Below are 16,798 nucleotides of genomic sequence, written 5' to 3' on the forward strand. Positions count from 1 at the left end.
GAGCCACTGGCATCTGGTTTGTTTTCTTCTTTTAAATGTCGTTGCTGCACTTTCTCCAACAAATTCCATCCCCATAACCTTATGCTCTACCATATATGCACTTACCCACTAGTTATGTTTATGTGACCAGTAATTCATTAATTATGAGGATGATGAGCACATAACACACTGAAGAAGCATGAAACACTCCAATTTCATGATATGATGACAAATAGATTCTTGAATTCATTACTAATTTTTCAGTGAATTTTGCAAAATAATCAAAATCACAGCAAGCATTTACTTTTTTTTTTGCAGTACTTGGGGTTGAACTCAGGGCCCCCACCTCTCCTCCCCACTTCACCCCCACCTCAGTCCATACTACTGGAGATTAAATCTAGAGCCTCAAACATGCTAGGCAAGTGCTCTACCACTTGAGATATGTCTTCAGCCCTTTTGCTTTTTTAATTTTGTTTTGAAACAGGGTCTTGCTACCTTTGCCTGGGTTGGCCTGGAACTAGAGATCCTCCTGCCTTCATCTCTTAAGTAACAGGGGTTACAGGTGTGCACCACCTTGTCTAGATTTCTTATTTAGCATATTTTGTGGTCCTCCTTTTTGTCCTACATGTCCAGGCTGTGCTGGGCACTGAACAAGAAGGATGTCCCAGTCCTCAATGATTCAGAGGACTTGCCAGTCTTTGGGAGTTTAGAGTCAGTGGGTAAACAGGGGAGCACTTGCCGATGAGGCACGTGGCTCAGGAAGTAGAATTGACAATTATGTACTTCATCATGGGCACTATAAACACCAATTATGTTTGAGGAATTAGAATGTGCAAGAAAATATGGAAGAGAGAACAAAAATACTATACATGCCTGGAGTCCAAATAAACTGGGGCAGGGTATTCCTTACCCAGAATGCTTGAGACAAAATGTGTTTAGGATTTCAGATTTTGGAATATTGCATATACCTGTGAGCCACCTTGGGGATAAGACCAAAGCCTAAATACAAAATTTATTCATGCTCCATACACACCTTATACACAAAGCCTGAAGGTAATTTTATACATTATTTTTAGTGTGCCTGCATTTTGACTGTCACATGTCACATGAAGTCAGGTATGGAATATTCCTCTGTGGACTCATGTTGCTGCTCAAAAAGTTTCAGATTTTGAATTTTTGGGTTAAAGATGCTCAGCCCATAACATGTTGAGTATGAGAAAATGAGGAACTAGAGTTCCTAGGCAAATACAGTAACCTGATAATATTGTCAAAGCCAGATAAGGGTAAAAGAAAATGTGTGCGTACAGTGAGAGAGAGAGAGAGAGAGAGAGAAAGAGAGAGAGAATTAGTTGAGTCTTTTTTTTTGCTCTGAAATGTGCTACCCCTTTTGGATGAAGACTCTCCTGGCCCACAGTCAGTAAACACATTTCCAACAGCCTCTCCATAGTGAGAACTCTGCACAGTCCCAGCCACTCTCTGTAGGCCTCCATGTGATCAGTCTCTACTTGTTCAAGGCTGGTAATGAGTAAAATGGTTCAACTGCTATGGAAAATGGTCTGGAGTGTCCTTTTAAAAATTAAACATAGAATTACTATTATAACCTAGCACTTCTACTTCAGGATATATGCCCAGAAGAATTAAAAGCAGGGACTTGAACAGATGTTTGTACACATGTTCATTGAAGCATTGTTCATACTAGCCAAAAGATGGAAACAGCCCAAGAATCCACTGATATTTGACTAAATACACTGTGGCACATCCAGACCATGGAATATTATTCAGTGAAATCCTGGCTGGGCATGGTACCTCAAGCCTGCAATCCTAGCTACTTCTGAGGCTGAGGTAGAGATTAGGAGGATCATTGTTTTAGGCCAGCCCAGGCACAAAGTGCATGAAACCTCATCTCAACCAATGGCTAGGTGCAGTGGTGTGTGTCTCTCATCCCAGTCACTCAGGGAAGCACAAAAGATGAAAAACAGATGGACAGAGGACTGAGGTCTAGGCTGACCTGAGCATAAAGCAAGACCCTATCTCAAAGATAAACAATGCAAAAAATGCTGGCAGAATGGTTCAAGTGGTAGAGCTCCTGCCTAGCAAGAGCAAGGCCCTGAATTAGCACCGCCAAAAAAAAAAAAAAAAAAAGTGAAATCCTGACACATGCTACACCATGAATAAACCTTGAAGACATTATTCTAAGTGAAACAAACCAGACACAAAAAGGAAAATACTATATGATTCCACTTATATGAGATACAGTGTGAGGTACATATAGGAAATAGTCAATTCATAGAGACAGAGAGTAGAGTGGTGGTTTCCAAGGACTGGGGGCAGGGGTGGTGATTGTTTAAAGGGTCCGGAGCATCAGTTTAAGTTGATGAAACATTCTGGAGATGGAGAGTAGTGATGGTTGCACAAGATGAATGAGCCTAATGCTACTGAACTATAGACTTAAAACAGCTAACATGGTAACTTTATATCATGTATGTTTTACTACAAATAAAAAAATTGTAAAAAGAAAAAAACCGATAATGAGATCACAAATGAACTTGGTACTGCTATTCTAGGAAGAAGGGCCACCTTGACTTCTCACCATCTAAGGCACTTGAATACTTCATAACCATCTAAGTACAGCCTATTCTATTGTTGACTCAACATTTTTCTTCAAATCAACTTAACTTTTAAAAATTAATTTATACTTTGCCTTTGTTCTAAGCAAAGGTACTCATGAAATCATGGGTCTTGTGTGTATTATAGTTTTTCTAAAGCACACCAATAACATGTAACTTAACATAGATAGATCAGTACATAACCTGAAGATATGTCTCATACCATACTTTATTTATTTTTTTTACACAATTACTTGCTTTTTATTAGACAGTCACATATCACCTATGTATTTTAATTTCCTGAAAAAAATGATAGCTTCGCAATGTGGAACAGTTCACAGTTATATATAATTGACCATTTAAGATTTAGAAGTATTTTCTAGTTTTAACCAAGTTAACTCTTAGGAAAGGATATTTACTTTATATGTATAACTGGTAAAAAGCTAAGCAAATTTAAACATAGATTTTTAAAATTCATTTATTCATATGTGCATACATTGTTGGGGCCATTTCTCCCCCCGCCCCCTACTTTTTCTCTCTCCCCCTTTTAGAAAATACTACATTTTAACAATAGTGTTGTTGGACTGGTAGTTATTCCATTTCTAAATCAAATGATGTACAAAGAACGTGTTTGAAAGCTAGGAGAACTGAATATTAAAACTGTGAATCCATCTATGAGTTCTAACAGGAAGACAATGGCATACTCAGAATAATTCAGGGAGGATTTGATAACAAAGTGAGCATTTACAAAGATGTGATCAGGGTATCAGAAGGGTGTCCATAGGTACCAGTTTGCACAGGACAGGGTGGTTTCTACTTGATTTTCCAGTGTAATAGTAACAACTTCTTAGGTATCAAAAGTATCTCAATATAAAATTATTTTGTGTGAGCTAAGTATTTTCAATATTAGAGTATTCCAGTTTGGGTGATAAATTATATGATCTCCCCAAACATGGGAAGTCACACAGAATTGACAATAATCCAGGTTGAGTAACTGTGGAGTGGTCACCAGTCCTGAGCCTGAGGGATGAGGGGAGGGAGATGTCACCCAGGAGGAAAGTCCTGTCCAGTAGGCCACCTTGACAGGAACTGTGCCTTCCTTGTAGGGATACAGTCACTCTGAGGATCTCCTGTTGGTCAGGAAGTGAGGGTGTCCAGTGGCCCAGTCCAGCGGAGTCAACTTCCTGGACTCCCCATGAGCAGGGTAAAGGAGGGTGGGCACTGACTCTACTATAGTAAACAGAGGATAGCCAACACTCTGGTCAGGATGAGGTAACCTAGTCCTTCCACTCTTTGAAATCAGTTTCCTTACCCTCCACATGAAGGCCTTATTTTGGTCACATCTAAAGACCTCCCAGTTTTGACATTGCATGAAAAAAAAATGTCATTGGTCTGATCTAGGCTTGTATTAAGAAATAAGGGAGATTTCCTTCTATCATCTACCCAGAGACATTTTTCCAACCTCCTGAGATATGTTTGCTGTTAAATCCCATTGACCTTGTGAGTAGAAAAGTATACATTAAATGACAGAAATGCCTGTGACTGAAGCTCTGGGAATGTCATCCTTGGTGTGCACTTCACAGCCCCCCTCCTCTGTAGCAGCCCATAATCAGAGATAGACACAGAAGGTCATACTATCTCCCCTTCAAATGTAAGTGCTATTTTTAATAGCAAATAATTGAGAAGCAAGGAGATGAAAGGAAGAGGGGGATTATCATTATCGCTATTGAAAGTGACTTCTACCAGCTCCTCTCAGGATGCCACCTTGTAATTACCACTGAGAGAAGTGTAAGGTACTGACTACTACCCGACAGACACAGATTAAGTAAGGAATTTGTGTTTAAATCAGGAAGCTCGCGTCACGAGAAGCTCAGTGCCAAGGATGAGCATGCTGTATGCTTTCTGAGTACTGTGTACTCATTAACTGAGGAAGACAAGAATCTACCAAAGTAAAGGAAAAGAAGGGTTTTACTCTCCCAACAAGATCTGTAACATGTCATGGCCCATGAACATGGCCCTATGAACAGTGACATACTTGCAGAGTTGCAGATTTTGACTTCTTGACCTGTACACATGGGAGATGTGTGTTAGTTAGCTTTCTGTTGCTGTGATAAAATACCTGAGAGACTCAACCTAAAAAAGAGAGGTTTGTTTTGGGCTACTGGTTTCAGAGGTTTCAGGTTGGCTCCAATGTTTTGGAGCCCGTGGCAAGGCTTCCATGATGGAAGCAAGTAGCAGAGCAAAACCACCTTCCTCATGGTGGCCAGGAAGCAGAGAGTGAGGAAGGGCCAGGATCCCAATATCCCCTTCAAGGGCATACCCCCAGTGACCTAATTTTTTCCTATTATGCCCAACCTTACCAAGGTTCTACCACCTCCCAAGAGTATCACAGGTTGGTGACCAAGCCTTTTCTATATAGCCTTTGGGGACATTTAAGACCTAAGCCCTAACAAGAGGTGACATGGTAATGGGGTTACACAGTGGCCATTGGAGGCAGGCCACTGTGAGGGACTCTGTCCCTCATAGGCAAGTGACACAGCAAGTTACTTAACTTTTCTGCAATTTAATTTCTTATCAATAAAATGAGGACTAGTGCCTTCTTGTAGGATTATTCTAAGGATTAAAATCTAATAAAATTAATAAAGGCAGAATAGTACCTAATATATGGAAAGTACTATGAGCTTAATAAAATAAATGTTTTAGTGGGAGGGCAAAGAACAGACTTGGGTGCATGGCATAGTTGCCTAAATAAAATGGAAACAAAGAGGGTAATTCCTACTGGGTTTGGGCAAATACCAAATAGCTTTGAGAAGGGATTGCTACTAATTTTATGCTTCTTTTTCCTTTATTTTTAGAGGTGTTAAAGTGACTTGTGGTTTTCATCCATTACAGGTGTTATACATTTATATTTGTATGCATATAAATACACATGCACATATAAACCCAGACTCTCTCAATGCATAAGGTACTTTTATATAGTGAAAAGGGCACTGAATCCAAAGATACTACTGCTATGGTTCGGATGGGGGTCTCTCAAAATTCCATGTGTTGAATGCTTGGTTCCCAGGTGGCAGTATTTGAAGATGGAGTAGTACCCTTAGAGGGTGGTGCCTGGTGAGAGGAAGTTAAGTCATTGGAGGCATGTCCTTAAAAGGGATTGTGGGACCCCTGTCTCTTTTTTGTCCTGTCTCACTCTGCTTCCCAGCCATGAGATCAGTGTTTCACTCCACCATGATGTGCTGGCCTCAGTAGAGGCCCAAAGTAATGGGCTACTCAATGTTGGGCTGGAACCTCCAGAGCCATGAGCCAAAATAAATATTTTCTCTTTATAAGTTAATTTGCATCAGTAATTTTGTTATGGTGACAGAAAACTGATTGATACAGGCACATTAGGATTTTGATTGTAGGGTTTTTTTTGGGGGGGTTGTTTGTTTTTGTTTTGTTTTTGGGATATGTTTCACCAGAGTGTTGTAAGATCAAAGGAAGTAATACAAGCAAAGAACTTAGAGTAGTGACTCATTTCTAACATGCAAAGAAAATAAACTACAGTGATGATGTGAGACTATGGAAGACTAGGTCATAAAAGACACTTAGCTTCCTAAGTGTTCTCTCTCTTTCTGTTTTCTTCTTCCTCTTTTCTTCTTCTTCTTCTTCTTCTTCTTATTATTATTATTATTCTCTCTCTCTGCCTCTCTGTCCCTCTCTGCCTTGTTTCTCTTCTTCCTCTCTCTCTCTGGATCAGTCTGGGGAAAGCCAACTGCCATGTTGTAAGGACACCTGCAAAGTCCTACAGAGTGTCTACAAGAGGTGTCTAAGGAACTGGAGCTTCAGTCAATAACCATGTGAGTAAGCCACCTAAGAAGCAGATCCTCCAGACCAGGGAAGCCTTCAGGTGACCACAGCCCTATCCAATGACTTTACTCCAATGACATGAGGGTCCAGCAGAACCACAAGCTATATAGCTCCCAAACTCCTAACTTGTGGAAACCCTGTGAAGTAACATTTGTTGTTGTTTTAAGTTGCTAAATTTTGGAGAAATTCATTACATAGCAATAGATAACTAACACAGCAGAGATTGAGTTCCTGGTTGACCTACTGGGAAAAAATACACAAATTAGAGAATGAGGCTCTATATAATGTGTTAAACCCAGTACCATCAAAAATAAATAAATAAATAATGAAAGAAAGGAAGGAAGGAAGAAAACAAAGAAAGAAAAAGGAAGGGAGGGAGGAAGGAGAAAAGAAAAGTTGGAGAAAGAAATTATTGATTTGCCAAAAAGAAAGTAGAGTTGGAACTTCATGTCTTATCCATGTATGCATCAAATAAATTGTGCACCAACTATGTGCTATATATTGAGAGGAACAAATGTCTTATGTGATTCCTGTCTTCAAGAAATTCACAATTTAATGGGAATCAGATAAGTAAACTTATCTGAGTGATAACCATGCTCTGATAATTCTGTTTTGGGAGATTAGGAAAAGCTTCCTATATGAAGCCATATCCAACAGAAAGATTGGGGTCACATTAGCCAATCAAAGAAGAGAAGACGAAGAACAATGACCTAAGCCAAGGGACCAGCACATGAAAAGGCAAGAAGACAGAAAGCACAGCACATTTCTGGAAGTTTAGACTGAGTCCAGGGTGAGGACAGAAAAAGCTGGAGAGAGCAGAGAGGCTGGATCCTGTAGCCCTTGTAAGAGAGAAAGGTACATCAGGAACAGGAGAGCTATCAGATTTTTAACTCCCAAATCTTGGCAGAATAAGAGTCAAGAGCAGTACCTTTTGAATGCCTAGTGCTCCCTAGTCTACCAGGCCTTCAAATGTACTCCATCTTCTTAATGCTGAGAGTTAAGCCCTAGGTAAGTACTACGAACCCCACTGTAAGGAACAGCAATCAAGGCAAGAGAACTTTAGTGCCTCACACAAAGTCACACATTAGTGGTAAGGGGTAGAGCCATGACTAAGAAGCAAAGAAGAAAAAGGAAGAGGGGAGTAAAAATGAAAGACAGGTAGGGAACCAGGCTGGCAAATCAGCACAAAGGAAGGTATTATATTTTAAAGGCCAACTTCAACTATCTATTACTGTCATAGACTTCCTTTAAAAAGTGGGCTGCATTCCACAGGGGTGTAAATGAATGTGGATTTGTGTAAAACTCGCTGCAATTACAGAGACCTAGAAGTAATCCTGATAGGTTCCTACTGCTCTCTTTGTAATACCTGTGATGTTTATCAGTGTCCCTGATCTAAATTAATGTTATGACAATGTAGATGTGACGGATACAACTCAGACTCTACAGTCGTGCACTTCATTGTAGGTAAGATCAGCAATGCTCCCCAATGGTGTGCCCCCCTCCCCATACCATCTAGCCCTGCCAGCCCCACCTACCTCCAGCCTGCTGCCCTCTAGGGAGTATTCCTGTGTGGGAATAGAGGAAAAATAAGAGCAGAAGCATGCCTGCTGCAAAAGATATTTTTTAAATCCTTAACTGGAAAAAAAAAATTCCTTAGCTGCATTCCTGAGAATGTTATTTATCATTTTCTCTGAGGCCTTTTATTTACATAATTTACCCAAGTATAAATTATCAATTACTTTTTATATTTAGTATTTTTTTGACTATATGCTGTGCCATTTGTGATAGAAAGATCTCAATACGACCTTGACTGTTTTTCATAAAACTACGCATGTAAAATAACATCTTTAAGAAAGAAGACAGTAAAAAAGCATTGCATAGGCAAAATATCAGGAAGTTTGGCAGAAATAATATGTAAATAATGTGTAACTTCTGTATTTCATTTTCAGATTATTTTAAAAAGTCATAAATTACTTACTTTAAAATATTTCAACCAAGATGGTTATAAACCAGCAAAGCAAAATTCATTTGTTGTAATAAATAGCAAATTGTGCTTATACCAAAGCAAATGCCCCATCATGTCTGAAGGCTTTTAAGTATACTGCTTCTCGTGTTTCTTTAATATTTTAGTGGTGTGAGGGGAAGAAAATGAATATGTATCATGGAAATAGGAAAAGACTAGAAAAAGATTAAAGAGTACAGGATAAAGACAGATACATTTTTAAGTATTTGATAGATCTGTTAATATGTAGGCTAAAGAAAAATGCAAATAAAAGTGAGTTCGCTTATGATGGAGAGATCCTTTTGATAATATCGAAACTCTCTAGTCAGTCTCAGAATTATTAAAAATGGCCAACCAGACCTTATGTGCACAGTACTACCTAGAAGTTAAAAACAAAACTTGGACCTGCATCTGCCCATTTACAGGAAAAACAGGGGACAGGTGTACAAAATAAACACCATCACAGGCAAACAATTAGCTAAATCAAGAATATGGAAAATTCTCCGTATCAAATGGCCTCTTTTCTCCCACAAATCAATGAGATGCAAAGAAAAATGGTAGGGATGAAAGAAACGTGATGACCAAATACCATGTATGGGCCTTTTTGCATCCAGATTGAAGCAAAGTCTGGTCAAGTGTCTGGTCACCAGCTGATATCTTTGAGACTATCAAAAAATTGAATATGGTATGATGGTATGAATATATATATATATTAGATATATATTTATTTATTTATTTATTTATTTATTAGCATCTCTAACCCTGAACTTTGAGCCCTACTCTGCCAGGGATTTTTTTCTGGGGAGTCTGGAGGAGTCATCACATATCATATGTCATGTGGACAAGGGGTCCCTCCCTAGGGAGAGGCACTATGCCTTCAGGTTACACAAGAAACCCAGCTGACACCCAGGAAAGTCAAAGGTGAGAAGCAGTCTCCCTTTCCATCCACCTGCTGAAGGCAGGACTGGGGCACACAATGCTAGTGATGGTGCCAGGATGGAAGACCAGTGTCCCGTGGGTTTTAAGATTTAAAGCTGCATTTGGTTGGGGACTCATTGTTCCTATCTGTGAACTGGGAAGGTCTATGTGCAAAGAAAATAAAAACAACCAGGAACAGGTGGCTCACACCTGTAATCCTAGCTACTCAGGAGGCAGAGATAGGAGGATCGCTGTTTGAAGCTAGCCCAGGCAAATAGCTCCAGAGACTCTATCTCCAAAAACACTATCACAAAAAATCGGGTTGGTGGAGTGGCTCAAAGTGAAGGCCCTGTGTTCAAGCCCCAGTACTGCAATAAAAAGAAAATAAAAATAGTAAAAGACACATCAGCATCTTTAAAGACATTCCTAAGGACAGAACCTAAGCCATCGCACATCCAAGGGAAGGTACAGCTAAAAAGAGTAAGTGATTGCTTAGGGGATGCAGGGCTCATGGGAATGGGTACAGAGCAATGGGGAACTGTTTCTTTTCTTTTTTATTTATTTTTTTATTTTTTAATCGTTTTATTATTCATATGTGCATACAATGTTTGGGTCATTTCTCCCCCCTGCCCCCACCCCCTCCCTTACCACCCACTCTGCCCCCTCACTTTCCCCACTACCCCCTCAATACCCAGCAGAAACTATTTTGCCCTTATCTCTAATTTTGTTGTAGAGAGAGTATAAGCCATAATAGGAAGGAACAAGGGTTTTTGCTAGTTGAAATAAGGACAGCTATACAGGCAGTTGACTCACATTGATTTCCTGTGCCTGTGTGTTACCTTCTAGGTTAATTCTTTTTGATCTAACCTTTCCTCTAGTTCCTGGTCCCCTTTTCCTATTGGCCTCAGTTGCTTTTAAGGTATCTGCTTTGGTTTCTCTGCATTAAGGGCAACAAATGCTAGCTAGTTTTTTAGGTGTCTTACCTATCCTCACACCTCCCTTGTGTGCTCTTGTTTTTATCATGTGCTCAAAGTCCAATCCCCTTGTTGTGTTTGCCCTTGATCTAATGTCCGCATATGAGGGAGAACATACGATTTTTGGTCTTTTGGGCCAGGCTAACCTCACTCAGAATGATGTTCTCCAATTCCATCCATTTACCAGCGAATGATAACATTTCGTTCTTCTTCATGGCTGCATAAAATTCCATTGTGTATAGATACCACATTTTCTTAATCCATTCGTCAGTGGTGGGGCATCTTGGCTGTTTCCATAACTTGGCTATTGTGAATAGTGCCGCAATAAACATGGGTGTGCAGGTGCCTCTGGAGTAACCAGTGTCACAGTCTTTTGGGTATATCCCCAAGAGTGGTATTGCTGGATCAAATGGTAGATCAATGTCTAGCTTTTTAAGTAGCCTCCAAATTTTTTTCCAGAGTGGTTGTACTAGTTTACATTCCCACCAACAGTGTAAGAGGGTTCCTTTTTCCCCACATCCTCACCAACACCTGTTGTTGGTGGTGTTGCTAATGATGGCTATTGTAAACAGGGGTGAGGTGGAATCTTAGTGTGGTTTTAATTTGCATTTCCTTTATTGCTAGAGATGGCGAGCATTTTTTCATGTGTTTTTTGGCCATTTGAATTTCTTCTTTTGAGAAAGTTCTGTTTAGTTCACTTGCCCATTTCTTTATTGGTTCATTAGTTTTGGGAGAATTTAGTTTTTTAAGTTCCCTGTATATTCTGGTTATCAGTCCCTTGTCTGATGTGTAGCTGGCAAATATTTTCTCCCACTCTGTGGGTGTTCTCTTCAGTTTAGAGACCATTTCTTTTGTCAAGCAGAAGCTTTTTAGTTTTCTGAGGTCCCATTTATCTATGCTATCTCTTAGTTGCTGTGCTGCTGGTGGGGGGAACTGTTTTCTGTCAGGAATAGACTGGATTCTTTATTTTATTTATTTAACAAATAAGAGGAAAAATGAACTCACTGGAAAATAGGAAAAGTGAACAATTTCTGTTGCAGGACATGACCACATGGTGGTCTAACCTCATTTGGGTCACTTGTAATCTGAGTAGCCTTTGAAAATAAAGGCTCTTGAAATCCAACAAGACCTTGAATTTCAGATGAGAAAGTTGATGCCAAAGACGTAACCCAGTGACCCAAGGCATACTAAAGTCCAGATTCTCAATCCAGTTTTCTTTCCCCCTCTTTTTTTTTTTTTTTTTCGGTAGTACTGGGATTTGAACTCAGGGCCTCATACTTGCCAGGCAGGCATTCTACCACTTGAGCCACTACACCAGCCCTTTTCTGTATTGGATATTTTTGAGATAGGGTCTTTTAAACTATTTCCCCAGATTTTGTCTTCCTGATATCTGCCTCCTGAGTAGCTAGGATTTCAGGCCTGAGCCATGCCTAGCAGCTTTCTGCTTTTCTCCCCCATGTGGAAGACCAATCATTAAATTCTCCTGGAACTCAGTGTCTTTATCCCTAAAATGAGACTACCTGCTCTCCTTATGTCATTCAGAATTACCCTAGGGATTGGCTGAATGGTGAGTGGGGCTTGCAAACCTTTTCACAACTGTAAGGGGTTCCTGCTGCTATTTCTCCTTTAAATTTTTCCCCATATAGACAGGCAAAATTTAGAGTTCACTACAAAAGGAGAGGGATAGGGGGAAAGTAATAAGAACAAAAGAACAGAAGGCTTTAAATGCTGCCAAGACAAATTCAATGCAACCTGCCCCTGAATGAAACAGGATGATTTAGAGTAGAGCTCTAAATCACACCCACATCAAATAGCAGCTCATTGCATCTTTACCTGAGGAGCCATCCGAGAGTGCTCCTATCCACTAGCTGCCCTCGGGGGTGCCCCTAGTTCCTTCCTGGCAAATCCTTTGCCCCGAAAGCCATATGGCTCCCAGCAGGAGCCAGGCACAATAGCGTGTGCCTGCCAACCAAGAGGCGTGACTTCTCTAATTGGCAAAGTCTGTTCAAGTGTCTGCCACCAGCTGACAGACACCAATGTTGACAGTGAGGAGGATGCAGGGGAGTGGGGGAGAGTTTGGCGTCTGAGAGACAGAATTCTCCCATTGCATTGACTCATCTTTGATTCATCTTTTCTCTTCCCCCACCTTTGAAGTCAAGGAACGTCAGCAACATAATTGGCTGGTTGAGTAAAAGACATTACAGTAAAAGAAGTTAGATAACCACTCAAGAACATCTGCTTTGTAGAGCTCCTAAAAATAACTCTAGGACTGAGAGTGAGAGGGAAAGGCTGGGGCTGGTGAGTTCCAGAGGAAGAGAGGAGGAAAAAGAACAGGATCTGTGACAAACAGGCCTACCAGGAGCAGTGGAGGAAGCTTTGGTGTCTGGGTCCTGAGCAGTCTCTGGAAGAGAGATTTACAAGGAGTGGCTTCACAAGGACTACACTAGTCAAGGATCAGCTGACCATGTCTGCACCTTCCTGATTCATCCCTCCTCCAATGCCCAACCTCCCCCTTTGTTGTTTGGAAACATATACTCTAGATCAGCGGTTCTCAAATTTTGGCAGGTATCAGAATCACCTGGAGGGCTTGTTATAACTCAAATTTCTGGGCCCCACCCCAGAGATTCCGATTCAGGAGCTGTTAGGGGGAGGGTGGAAGAATTTGAATTTTTATCAAATTCCCAGGTGATGTTGATGTGTCTGATACGGAGATTGGCAGTACACAGCAACGATCTTGAGGATGATTGAGTACTTAATATAATATTTATCCCAAATCACTAGTTGCTCCCTAATATCTATTCTCCCATTCTTCTACAATAATAGAAGACCTGATTATTTAACTGAGTAAATAGTCAACCAAAATACAGACAGTATTTTTTCACTCTCTCGCAGCTAGTGGGATATCAGCAGTAGTGATGTGTACAACTTTCAGGTTGTGCCCTTGAAGAGATAGGAAATGCCCTTCACTTCCACCTTCCTCCATGCTGGTGGACTAGAGAGGGGGTTAGGTTTTTGGTTTTGTTTTTTGGGGTTTTTTTTGGCTACTATCCTATTTCTTCTTTTTTTGTTGTTGTTTATTCATTTATTCATATGTGTATACATTGTTTGGGCCATCTCTCCCCTGTGTCCCCTGTCTCTCCCCTGTGTCCACAGCAGTCTGAGGACTTAGTAAAACAGAGTCCTTATACCATCTTAGACTTTATTATAAAAGAAAAATAAAGTCCTGTCTTTATTTAAGCCACTGTTTGGGTCTCTGTCACTTGCAGCCAAACTTGTATCCTAACTGAAACAGATAGCTATCAACCAATATCTTAGCATACCACAGAATAAGGTAGGTAGACAAGCTAACTAGAGCAGCTAACCAGAGAAGTAATTGAAACAATATTGGTCAGTCATCAGAGCCCAATAGGTATCAGGCACCTGACCTGGAGAGCAAGCTGCTGCACCAATCACCTTCAAGGAGTTAACATTGCCAAAAGTCATTTTAGCTGCTTCTAAAGATTTCATCTCAAATTACAATTATAGAAAATGTTTCCTAGTCATTTCATTGCCCTAAATTATACCTATAATCTTCCTAAGTTGGATTGTTAACTGATACACAATTATGTTTCTAGAAGGAGACCAGAATCCCAGCAGATGATTTAAAATAAAAGTTAAATTAATGTAATTTGTGTTTATTTTTGTCTCATTGAAACCAAATACTATAGGATTGGCAGTGACTATTTCACTGTGATGGTTTGAGGCAAGTAGATACGGTTTCCCTATAAATAGCTTTTTTGAGGAAAACATATGGGAATAAGACCAAAATTGTCCGGGAGGGAAAGCAAGGGGAAAAGTCAGGCCTCACCAAGATCAGGTTCTAGCTGCACAGATTTACTTTCATTCATATATCACTTTTCAAGATTGTGGCCCCAAATTTATCTTGAAAAAAAAAAAAATCCAATCAAGAGTCAGAAGAAATAGCAAAAATCAGAGTATCTCAGTTTTGATGAACAACAACACAGACACACAGACACACACACATACACACACACATGCACAAATACTTCATATCTTTCTGTAGGAGCTTAGAGTTTACAAAGCATTTCTCAACATCTTATTGTGTTAGGCAGTTTTTCATTACTGTGATAAATACCTGAGTTAAATTAACTTAAAAAAGAGGAAAGGTTTATTTTGGTTCTTGGTTTCAGAGGTTCCCTGGCTTCGGGACCTGTGACAAGGAAGAACATGATGGCAGGGGTATATGGTGGAGGATACTTACCTTATGGTACCACTAGAAGAGAAAGAAGGGATTGGGTGCCCCCACAAGGTCATGCCTCATGGTGATGTGATTTCCTCCCACTGGGCTGCATCTCTTAAAAGTTCTATTACTTCCCAATAGCACCACAGGCTGGCAACCACGCTTGTGATACATGGACTTTGGGAGACAGTTATTCATACCACAGTCATTATCTTATGCTCAGATGAAAGAAACCAGAAGTTTTTCCTTCTTAAATACATTTCCAATAATTATCCCATAATTAAAGTTGCTGGCTGGCTGTGCTGCATAGAAGTTTTAGAGCAATAAATTTATTTACAAAATTGTTTGCCAGCTCCCTATCAATTATCTACAACTCATTTTGAGGTGCTCCAATTTAAGGGTATTAGTTAGATTTGTACTAAAAACATTTCGGTAAAGTGTTTTCTGATACTTCTATCTGTCCTTAAAACCCAGAACAGTGCCTGACATAAATATCACTCATTAGAGATAGAATGAATAAATAAATGCATCATACATGAAAGCAAGTATCGTAGGCATTGATATAAACAACTCAGAATCCTAAATATTCCACAAAGCAACATGCTTTATGAGCATTTACAAAGCTGATTGAAAAGGATCCCACCTTTTTCTTTGTAATTAAGTCTTTGGCTGAACTGCAAAGAATGGCATTCAGTTACATGGAGTAATTATGAAACGAATGCATATTTATAAAAGCCAGTAACAATACAGACAGTGCAACAGAACATCATGCTAATTAAAATTCACAAGCAGTACATAGGCATATATATTTAAGAGAATACACTAACCAAGTAGTTTCCAAATCTTCAAATTTCTGCAAGGGTGCCTCTTGCAACACTCACTATGATTTCATCAGATTCCAACTATAACTTCCAAATTAGACTGTGACCATGGACCTCCCAAAAGTCTGATGTCATTGATGGATGATAATTTCACTGTTTTGTGAATGCTTACCTAACAAACTAAAAATAAAGTGTTTTTTACAACCTTGGAAATTATGGTGACAAGATGCCTTCCCATAAATTAATAATTCTTTTAGAATGTCTAAATCTGTCACTTTTTTTAATGTGCAAAGAAAAATAAATTAAAGGAAGGAGGAAGCCTAATGGAGAGTTAGGGAAAGAAGGGTATTTGGGACACCGTCCCACTGGGAAATGACCACACTCTCCCCAATGCATTTCTTGTCATGACAGTCAGAGCTGAGGACTGGGAGAGGTCGAGGAGATACTTTTCGGGTGCCTGTATGACTGTGTTATGAACAAGAAAGCAAGTTTCATAAGAGAACACTGCAGAAAGTTATTTCAAGTAGGTACAAATTCATCAGAAGGATTTTTAAGTAAAGAAATTCAAGTTTGTTCAGCTACAGGATATGGCTCTTCTTGAGTTCCTTTAGAATTAAGCAACATGCATCTCAAAGCTCATTGGGTAAGAAGAAGATAGAAAACAAGAGACCTAATTACCAGATATTTAAAAAAAAATACTCAAGTAATTTTTTTTGTCAACTTGATTGCAAACAATAAAAAATGATTAAAATACTTATTGTGCTGTAATTTATAATTTAGTATTTTTAGAGTCAGGTTTGTAAATGATAGCATCTAAGGGACTCTCAGAATTTAAATACAAAATTAAAAAGCACTTGTAGAACAAAACAAGTACTTACCAGGAGCTAGTTCTTAACAGCAAAAAACAAAACAGGCTCTGGTTCTCATCAAGCGATAGGCAATTATCCCAGAGCAGGGAAAGAAGCTGGTGACCCCAGCTCTAAAGAATACAATGTTTGGCTGGGCTCGTGGATATATCCAGGAGCTGAGCCAAAGGATGTAGGCTTGGATGAGGACCTAGTACTGGGAGGCACTTATGAATGCTGAATGAATGAATGAATGAATGATCAAGTATAATTTAGAGGCCATTCATCTAGAGAATAAAAGGATTTTAAAGAAAGCTTTCAATTTGATTGGTAGTGGATATTTCCAAACTTAGCTATATCTCTGATATAGCTTCAATGACTAAATTTTGAAGTGCCCCATTCCAAAAGGAGAATCATTGCAGAAGCTGTAACTCCATGCCCCCTCCCTAACCAGGTGCTCCTCCTCGCACAAGTGTAATGGGGTCCCATTTGACTGCAGCCATGAGCTGAAGGTTTATTGACAGGATGGGCTTTTCCTCCTCCTGCCTTTCTCACCTGCAT

The 16,798-nt window shown here is 39.7% G+C and overlaps 1 long non-coding RNA gene across 2 annotated transcripts in view; it reads right to left on the reverse strand.

The window, feature by feature from the left end:
* Window positions 1–16,359, reverse strand: part of LOC141420739 (uncharacterized) — an 84,047-nt gene extending 67,688 nt beyond the window's left edge. The window contains exon 1 of one of the 2 annotated variants that reach the window (XR_012445299.1): window positions 16,271–16,359. This is a non-coding gene — a long non-coding RNA (uncharacterized lncRNA). Of the gene's footprint in view, window positions 1–15,398; window positions 15,559–16,270 lie in introns of those variants that run through there. The other variant, XR_012445300.1, reaches the window with a different exon arrangement.
* Between the last annotated feature and the right edge of the window lie 439 nt (window positions 16,360–16,798).

The sequence above is a fragment of the Castor canadensis genome, chromosome 1, assembly GCF_047511655.1.
Source record: "Castor canadensis chromosome 1, mCasCan1.hap1v2, whole genome shotgun sequence".
Classification (NCBI taxonomy): Eukaryota; Metazoa; Chordata; class Mammalia; order Rodentia; family Castoridae; genus Castor; species Castor canadensis.